This window comes from Megalops cyprinoides, chromosome 17, assembly GCF_013368585.1.
Source record: "Megalops cyprinoides isolate fMegCyp1 chromosome 17, fMegCyp1.pri, whole genome shotgun sequence".
NCBI lineage: Eukaryota > Metazoa > Chordata > Actinopteri > Elopiformes > Megalopidae > Megalops > Megalops cyprinoides.
This window is the reverse complement of record NC_050599.1, coordinates 30,455,344-30,470,642: the sequence shown is the minus strand read 5'-3', so window position 1 is coordinate 30,470,642 and position 15,299 is coordinate 30,455,344. Positions and strand designations below refer to the sequence as shown.

At 41.9% G+C, this 15,299-nt stretch overlaps 1 long non-coding RNA gene across 1 annotated transcript; it reads right to left on the bottom strand.

Annotated features, from left to right (window-relative positions):
- Nucleotides 1-7,100: 7,100 nt before the first annotated feature.
- LOC118792105 lies at nucleotides 7,101-13,664 on the bottom strand. Its single transcript, XR_005005596.1, has 3 exons — nucleotides 13,190-13,664; nucleotides 9,299-9,445; nucleotides 7,101-8,117 (listed from the first exon to the last, which is right to left on the bottom strand). It is a non-coding gene; the product is annotated as an uncharacterized LOC118792105 (long non-coding RNA).
- Between the last annotated feature and the right edge of the window lie 1,635 nt (nucleotides 13,665-15,299).

Below are 15,299 nucleotides of genomic sequence, written 5' to 3'. Positions count from 1 at the left end.
AGATATAAATCTTTCAGTAACTTGGTGTCCCCTTTCCCCCGGTCTGTCATTCTCCCAGAGTCCTGTCCATCTAGGGAGCCCATGCAGGTAATCTGCTGCACCCCACACCAACAGGAACTGCCAAGTGTGTCAGCTACCTCCACATGGTCGAAAAACTCCCCACACTACACTGCAACACGCTTCTACAGCTCAGCTACATACACACTCTGTCCTCTGTCTCAGCTGTGGGTCCCCCACTCTTCCTCCAGCTTGCCAAGGGGAAGAGGACACACTGGGCCATTCACCTGCCCCCACCCACGCACACACACACACACACAGACTCAGTTCAAAAGAGTGGGGTGGGGGGGGGGGGGGGGCTGTAGCATTGACCCATGCTGCTTTGCTGCAAATTAAAAAACAAAACTCAATAGAAAAGAGACCCCTGCTTCTCTCATTCTCTCAACACTGGTCTCACCGCTGTGATTACAGTGGAGAGGGAAAACACAGCCAGACCTCAAGCCCCTTTACGTGACAAGAGCACAGCCTCTCAAACCATCTCTTTTGTTCTCCGCTCATACCTGTTGTGCTTCCCTTTCTCAGGGGCTACTGTGGCCACTCTTCCCACCTGCAGGTAAGCTAGGCTGACATCACACTCACCCCACTCACAACCATAAAAAACATATCTCTCAAGCTCTCCATGTTTTCCTACACACACAAAGCAGTTCTCCCTCACTGTGTGCTATGCCCAAACTCTTATACCCGTAGCTTTTATACCTTTTTTGTGTGATTTCAACCACATTAAATAATTTAGATTATTTTTTAATAATTCCATGAGCGCCCCTAATGACAGACATGTGCGAGCACCACCATCCTGTCCTTGTCTCTTATGCCACTCTGGGGCTTGTTGCGCTCTGTCAGCTCCTTCCTGCCACTCTCACCATCTTAATTCTTCTTGTTCCACTTTGCCTTCTGCTACTCACTGGCTTCAATCTTTCATTTGTTTGTATGCTTCCGCTGCCCTTTGAGACTGTGACCTTCCAAGTCGCTCTGCCAGCCCCTCGCTCTTCCATTACCAAGTTGTGTTCTCCACTCCTGCTTCAGTGTGGTGAAATAAATTCCAAGGCCACACAGGGGCTTCATAGTCCTGTACCTCCTTCCCTCATCTCATAACAATTCGGATCTTTAATTAGGCCACCAGCTCTGACAGATATTCTTCATTCTATGCCTCAGTTTCCTCATAACCCCAAGCCAACATTATGTACTGTCTTTTGCTTCTTCTTCTCATTATTGTGGTTATTTTAATTATGGCTGTTGTTGCTGACCATGCTAAAAATTCATTCATTTCCCTGGCAGATGCCAAGAGAGTGCATTGCAAAGTTAATATGGCCTGATACATAAAACGCATGTTCCAAAAGCAAAAGCAAAAATTGATAACAGATAACACAGCAGATAGATTAACAGGAAACAGGCCACCTCTATGAAAATTGTTGCTAAAATGAAATCATATCTGTACTCCTTTAGAGTGAAAGAATTATATAATGATACAAATGTGAATGTAACAACAATCTATTTAACAAAAGAAAAATGGAATAAAGTGGCATGCAGCAATCCAAAAAAGAAATTTCCCATACCTTTGTTGTGTTTTGCTATTTAGGCCATGCATCTGAGAAACCCCAGAGGGCATTTACATAACCAAGCCTGCTGAATGAATTTTTTTTTGGTGTGGATGCTTCTCTTTTTTGAAATTACTCTGAATCCATGATTAATGGAATTTGAGGTTGATCCCGTAGGGATCTGGTCTTTTTCACATCAAGGGAAGGGTGGCCTCCAACCCAAACGAACACCAGGAAACCTGCCAACCCCTTGCGCTAGCTCCGCTCCATTTCCTACCTTTTTTGAGATTTCTTCTTTGCATTTTACAGTTCCAATGTGTGCACCTATCTGATTGGCCCCTCAGAGACAGCATGAATCTAATGCTCCTGCTCATTCTAGAGAGTCTCAGAGTCTTTATACTTTTAGTGACTCTTCATGAAGGTCATATCAGAGACGTGCATTCGTGTAATGTCTTTGATTATGGTCATTTGCATTTCCTCGATCTTCAATGGATAAGTAATTTGACATAATACAGATCATTTTGCCTTGTATTATATTGCCTCCATTGTTGTATGCTGAATGCTTTTTGTGATCAGTATAATAAGAAATATTATGAAAGATTGTGCCAGGTTGATGGACCACATGCAGAAAAGAGTATTCACCCTAATGTTATCTACATTGCTATTATGTTATTATGTTGTCTACAAAATTAGTAAAGTGTCTGCTGGGAACGTGAAACGTATGACTCAAAACACGATGGTATGACACATCAGTCATTTCTGATATAATGGCACTCCTTATCATTCATACACCCCTGGTATTGCATAATATCTACTATCATATTATATTATATTATATTATATTATAGACGTATCTCCAACCAGATTGTGTGAGGCAGACTTTTTAAGTTTGAGGTATATATTGCACTTCTTCAGCTTACCATACTGCTAACAACAAGATTTTTACAGGACCAAGGTGGGATTTATTACATCACAAGAACCAGAAGACGATGAAATGATGTTCTCCTAGGATGATTATGAGATGTTTGTTTGTGGTTGAGTGAAACCCCTGCTAATATGTTAATTGGTTGAGAAACAACATTTGCTCGTTGCTCAGTTTAAGGCAGAATAATTTTCATTAACCACCTCTAAAATAACCCACATTCTGCTTTTTAAGATTGCATAATCTTCAACATGGACAAATGTCTCCCTCAATATTTAAATTTAGTATAAATGTTTAACTGTTTTGAAGGACTCTTTACTTTGCTTGAGCCATCCTCTGGACTCTAGATTTTAAAAACTGCAAAACAAGCCTTTTTTCTTCAGTTTCACCTCAGTTAGTTTTTATGTGCACGCAAACATGTCACCAGGTAGGCATTGTGTAATTGGTAAATAGATTGACTGATCACACCTTTCAGGTTACACAAATGATTCTAACATTGTGAGAAGGGTCTGTGAATTTCAAATGATTAACTCTTGTTTTATTTTTTATGCATATTATGTATTTTAAACTGTCATATTTATAATACATTTACCATTTTAAGGATGTTTTCATTCTTTGTTTCTCATTCTCATTCTTTGTTTCTCATTTCATTCTCCCGACAAAGGTTTATGAGCTGGTTGCTAGGGCGTTGTTGGGTGGTTGCCAAAGTGTTGCTAAGTGGTTGCTAGGGTATATAAGGTGGTTGCTGGGGTGTTACTAGGTGGTTGCTAGGATGTTGTTGGGTGTTGCTAGGTGGTTGCTAGGGCGTTGTTTGGTGGTTGCCAGGCTAGCTGGTTGCTAGGGTGTTACTAAGTTGTTAGGGTGTTGCTAGGTGGTTGCTAGTGTAAGCAATATGGTCATTGGGTCATTGCTAGGGCGTTGCTGGGTGGTTGCCAGGGTAAACAATATGGCTGCTGGGTGTTGCCAGGGTGTTGCTGGGTGGTTGCTAGGGTGTTTCAAAAAAGTGGCCCAATCCATCACATCTGCCAAGTGAGCTGAAAATGTAAAGACTCGCATTCATTTAAAGCATGACAACAGGACTATGAAAACATTCAAAAGTATTTATAAATTACACTTAGGAACTAGAAAAGTGCATTTCCTGAAGGAAATGAAGGGTGTGATTGAGACCCGGCAGCGAAAACATGGTAACGCATATGACACAATTGCTAGGAAGTGGTTGCTAGGGTGTTGATAGGTGGTTGCTATGGTGTTGCTAGGTGGTTGCTAAAGTGTTACTACGTGGTTGCTACGGCATTGCTAGATGGTTACTAAGGTGTCGGGGGAAATGAGAATTTAATAGAAATTAAACGGTCTGAACCCAGCGGCCTTAGAAATTAATGCCCTTGTTTATCATTCGGCACTCTGAATACCGAACACAAATGACAATTACTAAAGCTCCTCACTTAACCAACATGTAAAATAATTAAAAGAATTGATTTAATAATTATTATTAAACATATTAATTATCAATTAAATCGCCAAATTCGTTGATAGGAAATGAGCAGTCTGGTGGATCAACCTTTGTCAGAATCACGCAATCACCACTGGAATAGATTAAGACGGTTTATTGAGCAAGACAATATTCAGAGTCTGGGCTACAGACCTGGTCCACTACCTTAACAGACACTAAATTATATAAAGACATTAACAAAACAAGAACATGGGTGGATCACGGAATGGATGAATGAATGCATGAAGAGAAAATCACCTAAGCCAATTGTTTACCTCTCCCAAGGAAGAACACAGGAACCACTCACCATAGCAGCAAAACTCCAAAAGGAAAAATCCGTAAAGTCGCAGGAGAAACTGAGCCACGGACTGGGTGACTGAACGGATGACTGAGTGTCTATCTGAGCATAGGGCTGAACATCAAGGCTGAGCGCAGGCGAAAACTGAGCATAAGCAGAAACTGCGCCGCAAAAACTGAGCCAAGAGGCATGTTCTATGCCTGACTTAAGAAGAAGCTCTCTCCACCTCCATGACCCATGCATAATTAATTTTATGGTGGGGGAGTGCCTGAAAGTTTCTTCAAGACTTAATTTTGTGCTTCACATCCCAACATCTGGAAATACCAGATATAGTTTTGAGATTATCACTTTTGCACTCTGTGCTGTCAGTGAAGTGCGTACTGTCTCTTTAAGAGTCAGTCACTTATTGATGATGTCATCAGCACCTCATTTTTCTGTTCAGGAAGTGTTTAGTTAATGGAAAAGTTAGAAAAGGCTTCAGAAGTTCTGGTCACGACAATTCTCTTTATCTGTTACGTTTCATGTTCCTGGATGCACAGTCGTTGTTTGTGTTGTTAACAAAGCCTTGAGTGACATTTCATGTTTTAATGTGAGTTTACGATATATGTGTTGGTTAGTATGTGCAGGATAAGATAATCCATTGTCATAGTTAAAACACTTAAAATGGTTAAAACACTCATTTTAGTTAATTGTCAAAGCACAGGTTAAAATGGCATGTAAGTTGCACACTTAAAAGAACTCAGGTCTCATTTCATGGTTGTTTTATTGATGTATACAGGAATTCATGTATTTATTATGTTGTATACCCGCTTCCAGTACACCATTAAACAGAGTTCACCGAGTACTCTCTCCAGCGTGGTGATTTTGGAGGAGGAGTTATCTATCTGTCAGCTTGTGCAGGGCGTACAAGGGTGGCAGAATACACTCAGCTCTTCATGAGCATTGCAACAACACCAAACATTAGTAGACATGGGTTGAGAGGAGAGTGTTGGTTGAGAGGAACTGGTAAAATGGTGGTTTTGCTGCTATATTGAGAAATACATGTTATCACATGGCATTGGTTTTTCCAATATTTTTCCCATAATATGGGGGTGCAATTAACTGTGGGGTATAAAAGGGTAAGTGATCCAAACATGTAGATACAAACAAACACACACAGACACACACACACAAACACATACACACACACACACACACACGCTGATTGTGCTCAGGAAGGGGAGAAGGGGGAGAAGGCAACCCTCTGCAGTTGTAGTCTAGCTGGATGTTACTGTTTTAAGAAGTAACTTTAAGGTGGGCCAAAAGGCAAAGTTCTTTAAGATTATATTAGAAGTATTTGGTACCTGAACCAGTTTCAGATTAAACCAAACATGAATGTGGCAACCGTTTAGCCAAGGATTCTACATCTGAGGGGCAGATTAATGCTTACCAATACACAAAAGGGGCATACCATGCCCTACCCCCGCTTTTATCTGGCAAAATCAACCGGCAATCATTCGTTTTAGGGCTGGGGCTAGTTGCTAGGGCTTTGCTGTCTGGTTGCCAAAGTGTTGCTAACTGGTTGCTAGGTAGTTTCTAGGGTGTTGGTCGGCAGTTGCTATGGTGTTGCTAAGTGGTTGCTAGGCGGTTGCTAGGTGGTTGCTAGGGTATATAAGGTAGTTGCTGGAGTGTTGCTAGGTGGTTGCTAGGGTGTTGTTTGGCGGTTGCCAGGCTAGCTGGTTGCTAGGGTGTTACTAAATTGTTGCTAGGGTGTTGCTAGGTGGTTGTTAGGGTAAGCAATATGGGCGTTGGGTCATTGCTAGGGCATTGCTGGGTGGTTGCCAAAGTGTTGCTAAGTGGTTGCTAGGTGGTTGATAGGGTGTTGCTGGGTGGTTGCCAAAGTGTTGCTAAGTGGTTGCTAGGGTGTTGGTAGGCGGTTGCTGGGGTGTTGATTAGTGGTTGCTAGGGTAAACAATATGGTTGCTAGGGACACGCACACACCTTTGATGAGTGTTGGGTCACATGACCCAAAGCAGCATATCAGGTCCCGTGGCTACTGGTCAAATGGTGACTGAGTGGTAAGACTTTGAAAAATCAACTGAAGTGAATGGGTGAATGGAGGGATGAATAAACGAGTAGAAGACAAGCGCGGGTCAGTATGGGTTTCAATGAGTGTTGGGTGGCATGACCTGAGCAAGCATATGAGGTACTGTGACCGTAGGCCGAAAGGTAACCGAGTGGTAAGACTTTGAAAAATGAATTGATGTCAGTGAGAGGATGGAAGGATGAATAAACGAGTAAAAGACGAGTGTGGGTCAGTATGGGTTTTAGTGAGTGTTTGGTGGCATGACCTGAGCCAGCATATGAGGGACTGTGACCGTAGGTCAAAAGGTGAACAAGTGGTAAGACTTTGAAAAACTAATTGAAGTCAGCGGGAGGATGAAGGATTAATGAAAGACAAAAAGACAAGTGCAGGTCAGTATGGCTTTCAGTGAGTATTGGGTGATTTGATCTTGAAATAATACTAATACTAATACTGAAATTCATGATTAATTCAAGAGTTACTAGTGGTTAGTTAAGTATGTTGTGTGAGCTCATCTAAAGTGAGGGCTTTCTATGCTTTACAAAACATTTACAAATGACTTGTTAAGGTTATGGGTACTGAAAGACATACAAAACACAGAAAAAGTCACAAAAGTATTATCCTAAGAAAAGGGAAACACCACAAAGTGCTGGAAAACTTAACTAAAAAAAATAACTAAATTTCAATACAAAAATAATAAAACATGGCATATATATGGAATGCAAATTTTAATTCAAAACAACAAAATTCAAACATACTGCAAACATGCTGCATCACATACACATTCACTTTACATTTACTTTCTCTTCGGTGGGAGCAGCTTCCCACTGGTTTTAAACAAATTGACTTTCTCAACTATCTCCTGGTCTGCTTCAATCGTGGCAGAACACTGTGCAGCAAAGGAACTCAATTTGGTCCCAAGACCATAAGTTTTAATTACATTGTTGTAGGTGGTTGGTGACACAATACAGAGTTCTGCAATTGGAGCAGCTACTGTGAGCTACTGTGAGATTTGAGCTACTGTGTTATGGTCAAAACCCACACGTTTAAAGGACCCCGACATGGTTCCCAATCTCTTGTAGTAGTGGAGTATTTTCTTGTACTGGGCTACAACCTGCTCTGGCTTCTGGGCTGCAATTTAGCGAATATACAATTAGGGCTATCCACAGTAAGATTTTGTTGATATATTTATTATATTACTGCACTCAAACACACTCTTTGACACACACACACACACACACACACACACACACACTACACTACACTATGAATGTAGGCTTGCCAGTCACACATTCAAATGCAATTTCAATATACAGTATGGGACCTGTATGTAAATGATTAACTAGGAGCTATTTTTCTGTATGGTGATTCCTCCAGAATGCACTTTGTTAAGCAGTGCTAAAAACAATTACACATGCAATATCACATCATATGGGAAGAGCCAGGCTGGAGAACACAGCACACAGCAGAGCTAGGCAGGAGTAAACCAAAAACCAATGTGAGTGGAAAGGGGTGAAATTAGCATTTTAACCTCTTGCAGTATTTTTGATTCCCTTCTTTGCCTTCTTTGGTCCCTTCTTTCTCCCTTTTCCCTTATTCTTCTTAGTCTTCTTGTCCTCTGATGAGGATGTGATGAATGACAACTCAGAGTCAGAGGACCTCTCCACTGAGGTCTCAGAAGAAGAAGATTCAATTGTCTGGATACTGCTGGCCCCAGCGCTACTGGCTGCATTGGGTTTCCTCTTTTTTAAGAGCTGTTGAAAAAGATATACATAAGGGTCACACATAACATGTAAAAACACATACACTATATGGACAAAAGTATTTGGCCACACCTGTTTTTCAGGGTTTGGGCTAGGCCCCTTATCTCCAGTGAAGGGCAATCTTAATGCTTCAGCATACCAAGGACAATGCTATGCTTCCAACTTTGTGGCAACAGTTTGGGGAAGGCCCTTTTCTATTCCAACATGACTGTGCCCCAGTGCACAAAGCAAGGACTATAAAGACATGGTTTAATGAGTTCGGTGTGGAAGAACTTGACTGGCCCGCACAGAGCCCTGACCTCAACCCCATCGAGCACCTTTGGGATGAACTGGAACGGAGATTGCGAGCCAGGCCTTCTCGTCTAACATCAGTGCCTGACCTCATAAATGCTCTACAGAATGAATGGGCACAAATTCCCACAGAAACACTCCAAAATCTTCCAAGAAGAGTGGAAGCTGTTATAGCTGCAAAACTCCATATTAAAGTATATGTATTTGAATACAATGTCATTACAGTCCCTGTTGGTGTAATGGTCAGGCGTCTGAATACTTTTGTCCATATAGTGTATGTGCATGTATAGAATCCAGATCTAGACTCAGTATGTCAAGTTCAAGTTCACTGTCATAATTGCATAATTGCAACTGCATACGGCAGTGTAGTGGGGCGGGATCATAATTCATGCATCAGGCAAACCCATCTGAAATTGCCAAAGAAGAGGAGGATGATTGTGCTGGATTTTCTTCTTTTAACAATGCGGAATGAGTTTGGCGGCACCCTAATTTTGTGGCTCTTGAAACAGGGGAGAATATTATCTCTTTTACAACAAAGCACACCCAGGTTCTTGAAAAGTTTCCTTAATGTTACATCCCATCTGTGTAGCCTGTGTTCTTTCTGCAGATATGTCTCAAATCACACATTATTTTAAAAAGAGAGTTTATGAGATCAGGAGGAGAATCGCAACAATAAGTGAGCTAATGCAGAACACAGACATTATTAGTCCTTCGAGTACGGGAAAATGTCAATTCGTGTTACTGGCAAGATCAGGACATGTCAATTTGTCAGGACTTAAGGTAGCCTAGGTCTAGTTCACAGCCACCAAGTGGAAGGTCCCTGCGGTGTCCAACTAAGAACACTGCAATTCTCTGACTAAACTATGTGTTGGGAGACTTACCTGATGCAAGCTATTCTTTCAGAAAGTCTCTCTCCTTGGTGAGTTCCTCATTTTTGTCCCTCTGCCATTCTATCCTCATTTTGCAGATCTCCAGTTCATGAGACATATTTTTGGTTGCCAACTGTGCCGTAGGGGCTGTGGACACACCTAACAGAAAGAAATTGTTCATTATTGAATGAATCTAGAAAGTTCTATTAACCATATTTCCTACCACCCCCACAGCAAAACACACGCACACACAAACACATACACACATGGACAGAGGACAATTAATACTGTTCACAACTCTGCCCGGTATTAATGATGACTTAATATTACAATATATTACATCAATTTTTTTCACTTCATAATCAACACTCTTTCATGGCAATGAGTGACATGTCAAATCACTAGACACAGCCATTCACTGGAGTGTGTTTCTGATATCCATGAGTATATAATAGAATAGAGTATACAACTATTAGCCTATTCATATTGCCTGTCTACTTAATACCAGTATATTTACTGAACAGAAAGAAACTGGGTGGCAGTGTAGCATAGTGGTTAAGGAGCAGGTTCAATCCCCGCTGGGACACTGCTGCTGTATCCTTGGGCAAGGTACTTAACCCACAACTGCCTCAGTAAAAATATCCAGCTGTATAAATGGATAACATTGTAAAACAACCGTAACCTATGTAAGTCGCTTTGGATAAAAGCGTCTGCCAAATGAATAAATGTAAATGTAAACTAATAGAGTTCAATCAATTTCACTGACAAGGCTACATTTGCCAGACTAGGTTATTATTAAGGTATAATGTCATGCAAATTATCATGTCATTAGTTAATGTCAGGCTGCTGTGTGATCGCTAACAGTACCCGAACACGGAACGCGAACATGACGTCAATGATGCGACTGTCCCATTTGACAAATATATCCGTTATAGCAACAGTTAGCTGGATATGTTAGTTACATGCCCAGTCATAATAAATCCTTTAAACCATCATTTGACTAGCTAGCTGACTTCCTTAAATATAACAAGCGGGCTACCTCCAAAATGATGTTTGACTGGTTAGTTCTGTAGATCTATACCTAAAAATAACATTAGCTTGATTACTAGCAAGCGAAATAAAACTCACCATACTTTACGTAAGCATTGCTGTTGTCAGGGGCTTAGTCACAGTATCACAAATGAAGCAGCCAACCTGTTTAAGTAGCTAGTCTTCAACAATCATTTAGATAGGTAGCTTGTTAGCTTACTAGTTTGTCAAATCTATCGCCAGATAGCTAACGTTAGCTCCCCAGGCAGTTAGCATCGATTATGCAAGTGTAGCGGAGCTGAAGTGATTAGCTCGTGTGAGTCCTGCGTAAAGCCTTAGGTAGCGGGTAGCAGGTAGCCGAGTGGTTGCAGCGGCTACGTCACTCCCTCTGAGACCTGGTTAAGTAGCGTTGTCGCCGACAGGCTAACGGCAATTTGCCTTTAGCTCAACTGGCAACGACGCTGGCTTTAAGGGGTTGGCAGCGGCCAGTAAGAACCTCGGTTCGAAACTCGCTCGCTCGCCGACCCACGTAACATCACATTAAAAAAACACAACGCAGCGATTTTGTTTGTGCTGGACGTATAAGATCTTTATGGAGGCAGCTGACGCTAAGGGAGGAATTTGGAGCTTTACTTACCGACTACAATTCACGTTCATAAATAAGGTAAGAACCAGACACGTTATTAACCCAAATATTCTCGAATGAATTGAAAAGTAGTAATAGAAGATTTTTGTTGTTGTAATCATGACAGTGGCGCACACACAAGTAGTAACCCTAACTGGTTAACATTAGCTAACATTATTGTGATTAGGCTACTGTAATCTGGCACAAAATATTGGTCTGTCCCTTAGCATAATGACTGAAACGTCAGCTACCTCCATAAAAATCTTATTATACATGTAGCACGATTAACTGAAAATCACTGCGTGGCATAATCGATAAATCTATCAGGCATGTGAGAGTGCCCTGTCTCACCGCGCCCAAAACGACTCCAAATATGCCACAAGTACAATCATGAACTCCCTTGTACTGTGCTAGAGCGCTTTTCCTCAACACAAAAGTCGCATCGTGATGACGCAAGCGTGCTCGGGCCTGGAACGTTAAGCGCAATGTGAGCGCAGTCCAGCGGGGGAGGGGGAGGGGGGACAATCGTGCTCGGGCACGGTACAAGGCAACCGGGCCTAGTGTGAGTACGCCCTATGATAGGCTATAACGGTAACAAAAGGAGAAAGTTATTTTGTGTGTATACCTCTCACATACGCTCGAAAAATAGACGTGAAGCGTAAAAATACGTCTTCCTCTACTTTTAACAGCCGTGGTATGCCAATAAAGCACTGCAGGTGTAAATCGATACACTGATTCTAATGCTTGTTGCTAACAATAGACGGACGTCAGGGACGCCTGAAAAAATGCTTCAAAAGCGGCTCTAGGGTAAATTCCCTGTCAGTTAACTGACTGTAGCTCCTTACGACTGATTATGCAGTTTGGGCGTGTGTCTCTGAGCCAGCATATAAGGTACGGCCTAAGTGTGACCGTGTGATAGGGCTTTGAAAATGAATTGAAGTCAATGGCAGGATGGAGAGATGAATAAATGAGTAAAAACACTGATGAAAAAAATGACAAAAAGACGAGTGCGGGTCAAGACGGTCTTGGATGAGTGTTGGGTGATTTGCCCCGAGGCAACATGTGAGGTATGGTGGCTATGGGGTGAGAAGTGGCCGAGTGGGAAGGCCATGAAGTGTGAGGGGGGTGATTTTGAAAATGAATGGGAGTCTATGGGAAAAAAGGGATGAAAAAACGACAAAAACCGTAGAACGAGTGCAGGTACGGCTTAGCTGTTGTAGGGGGAAGTTAGTCTTCCTCACATGGGCAATGCCAATTATGTAGGGACAATGCCTACGATTAGAGAGGGGTACCACTTACGTGTAAGGAATATCCTTACATGGGGCACCAATTATGTTGGTGATAATTAAATTAAACACATGGAGGCGCCATACAGAATATGGCGTCTACCATAGTGGTTAAAATAAAATATCAGTCTCAGTTTCATATATCAGTCTCATAAAATATACTAAACTATGAATTTTGAACTTCAATTAATAATTAAATTAATAATCATAATCAAAATTACCACATCAATAGTTAATCTTAATCAAATCACAATATTATCTACTTAGCTAACTAAACAAATAACTCTGATGATTCAGCTAAGAGGTGAAGGCATTTAGAATTCTGATCAGCAGAGGTTGGCGATATTCATTTCACGTGTGACAGTACAACACAACCTTGGAAAAATAATGCATTTATTGAAATATAAAACCAAAGTAGTAATGCAGTACATTTATGTACAATGAGTGGAGTGAATGTGTATATATTTACACTTATGTGTAGGTTCGAGTGAATGTCTTGTGCTAGTGTGTGAGTGTGTCATAGAGTGTGTGTTCCTTTGTTCTGGGTCATGCATGTTCTGCGCGTGCACGTTTGCTGCGCGTGCTTGCTGAGCACACGTGTTCAAAGAGAACAAAGAAACATGCATGTGGCGGCGTTTGAGTTGCCTATGTGCGTGTGTGAGGGAACATAACGTCTGTCTGGTACAGGATATGTTTGGACGATTGATAACCGAGGGGTTATTTTGTGTGGAATAAAAGAAGGGGTTAGTAAGACGATACGCATGCAAAGACCCTACGTCTCTGTGTGGTATCTTAACAAACGCTGCGCGGTGAATAGTGGGTGACAAATCAGCTAGAATCAAGGAAACATAGCTAGCTACATTACTCGTAATGTTCTGAAACACACGGATGTACAAACATTCATAAATGTAGCTAACAGTTGTTTAGCTATACAAGGTCCTATGCCTAGAGTTAACAGCCTACTGTAGCTCATGAAATGAGGTCCAAATCTTGCGGTTCCATGGGTGGTTTCACTGGCAGTTCCATCATCAGGGAGCCAGGGCTGGTCTGGTTCGGTGTGGATTGGTCCAGGCACTCACGAGGGTTTCTTTCTGGGAGACACGTTGAGGTGGATCCGGTCGCACCTTTGTCTCCGGCTAGAAACAAGTTTGTGCTGCTCTGATTGCTGGTACTGAAACTTGGCTCTTGCTTTATTGATCTCCACCAGCAATTCGTCCCTAAGGCGGAGAATCAAAGCCAGGACAGGGCCATCGGCTCGGCTGTCCGTGTCCCGTCCGCGTGGTGCAGCCTTCGGGGAACAAGAGGGATGCCTCTGTCTTCTTTGGACGCAGAGCAAGAGAGCAGGCGAAGTACGTCCATCGTCTTCGGACATACGAAGCAAGAAGACGGGCATACGTCCGTCTTCTGCAGACGTGTGAAGCAAGAGGCAAGAGCGTGAGCAAAGGAATGCACCCGGTTTTTACTAGCATCGCTGCAGGGGTTTCCTGTTTACTGTAGCTGTCCTTGGTTGGGTGAGAGGTTGTGAAACTGCAACATCACTTCCCGTGAGATCGTGTTTCACATTAAAAGCAGTTTATGTGTTACTGTCCGTAAAAGTTGAACAAATAAAATGGACAAATCTATCTGTGGACAGCACTGTACCTACACTGTATACAAGCACACTGATCGGGGTCAGACCGGATGGGTTACAGATGGTTTGGGGTCGATATCTTGAAAACTGTGGGAGGAGAAGTGGGACAAAATTTGGTAGAAGAAGAAGAAGAAAACTATCGGATAACAATAGTTTGCTTGCAATGCTTTGCATTGCAATCACACTAATAAATGTACATAAAATGTAATAAATATGAAGATTCATAAAACATGGGACCCATCCTACAGGGGAAAAATTCTTTTTATAAAAATGCACTCTCCTTTCCAAAGTCCTCGTCATAATCATCATAATGCCTTTCAATGCTTCCTTTGAGCTTCCTTTGAGTTTCCTTTTGAGACATCTTTGTGTTTCATTATTTCACCAATGTAAGGAAAAACAAGGCGCAATTCCGATCTTCGCAGAAAAGACTTCTTTATTTACAGGAACGGCAGTTGTCATAAATACGTGAAAACACACTCTGGGATCAGCGGAGTCAATCTGAACCATGAGGGTCTACTGAAGGCATTTTTTATACAGATGCAGTGCTTTGATCAGGATGGACAATAATTAAATAACTATCAATAAGGGTGGGAGTACATGTGATGAAATACTGGGGGTTTGGTAATGAGATTATTTCATCTTTGATAAGGATAGACAATAGAGTACATGTGGTGAACTAACAGAGGTCTGGTAATTACATTGTCTTCCCTAGCAAAAACAGTTCTCAATCACCCATCACCGGTTTCTTTGGAAGTATCAATTGAAGTCTGTGAGCAGAACTGTGGTTACAATAAGGCCATCTAGACAAATGAATACAGGTATTTGCAGACCTTAAGTGAGAAGGATCTGTGCTATCTTATACTGCACTGAGTGAGCTGGTTTAGGGATCTGGACCAAAATCTTACACCACCTACCCTTTTACAGCTACTGTGTAGCAATCTCTGTCAAATGCAAACTATTCTCTCTGACCTCTTGATATCCACTTGCTGCATAAAAATAATTCTGGGTCAGATTTGTTCATAGGAAAAAAAAATAATTGCACTGGAAATAAAGGATTGGCTAACTCCAAACCCCTACAACTGCACTCCACTGCACAACTTGTCTACAATCTCCCTAAATGTTGTCGAGTTACTCCCCTCCTCAAATCACTTCATTGGCTTCCTGTTATCGCTTGCATCAAGTTCCAAACCTTGGAGAGTGAATGGGACAGCCCCCTCATACTTATGACTGGTCTTCAAATCCTATGTTCCGACAAGATTGCTACACTTTGCATCGAAGGAGCAACTGACTATCCCATCCCAATCAGGTTGTTCCTTTCAGGCACAATCCCTGTCTGTACTGGTCCCTCAGTGGTGGAATGAACTCCCAACAAAGGTCAGGACAGCGGAATCCCTGGCCATCTTCCCGTCACAGACTGAAGACCCACCTCTTCAAACTTGATCT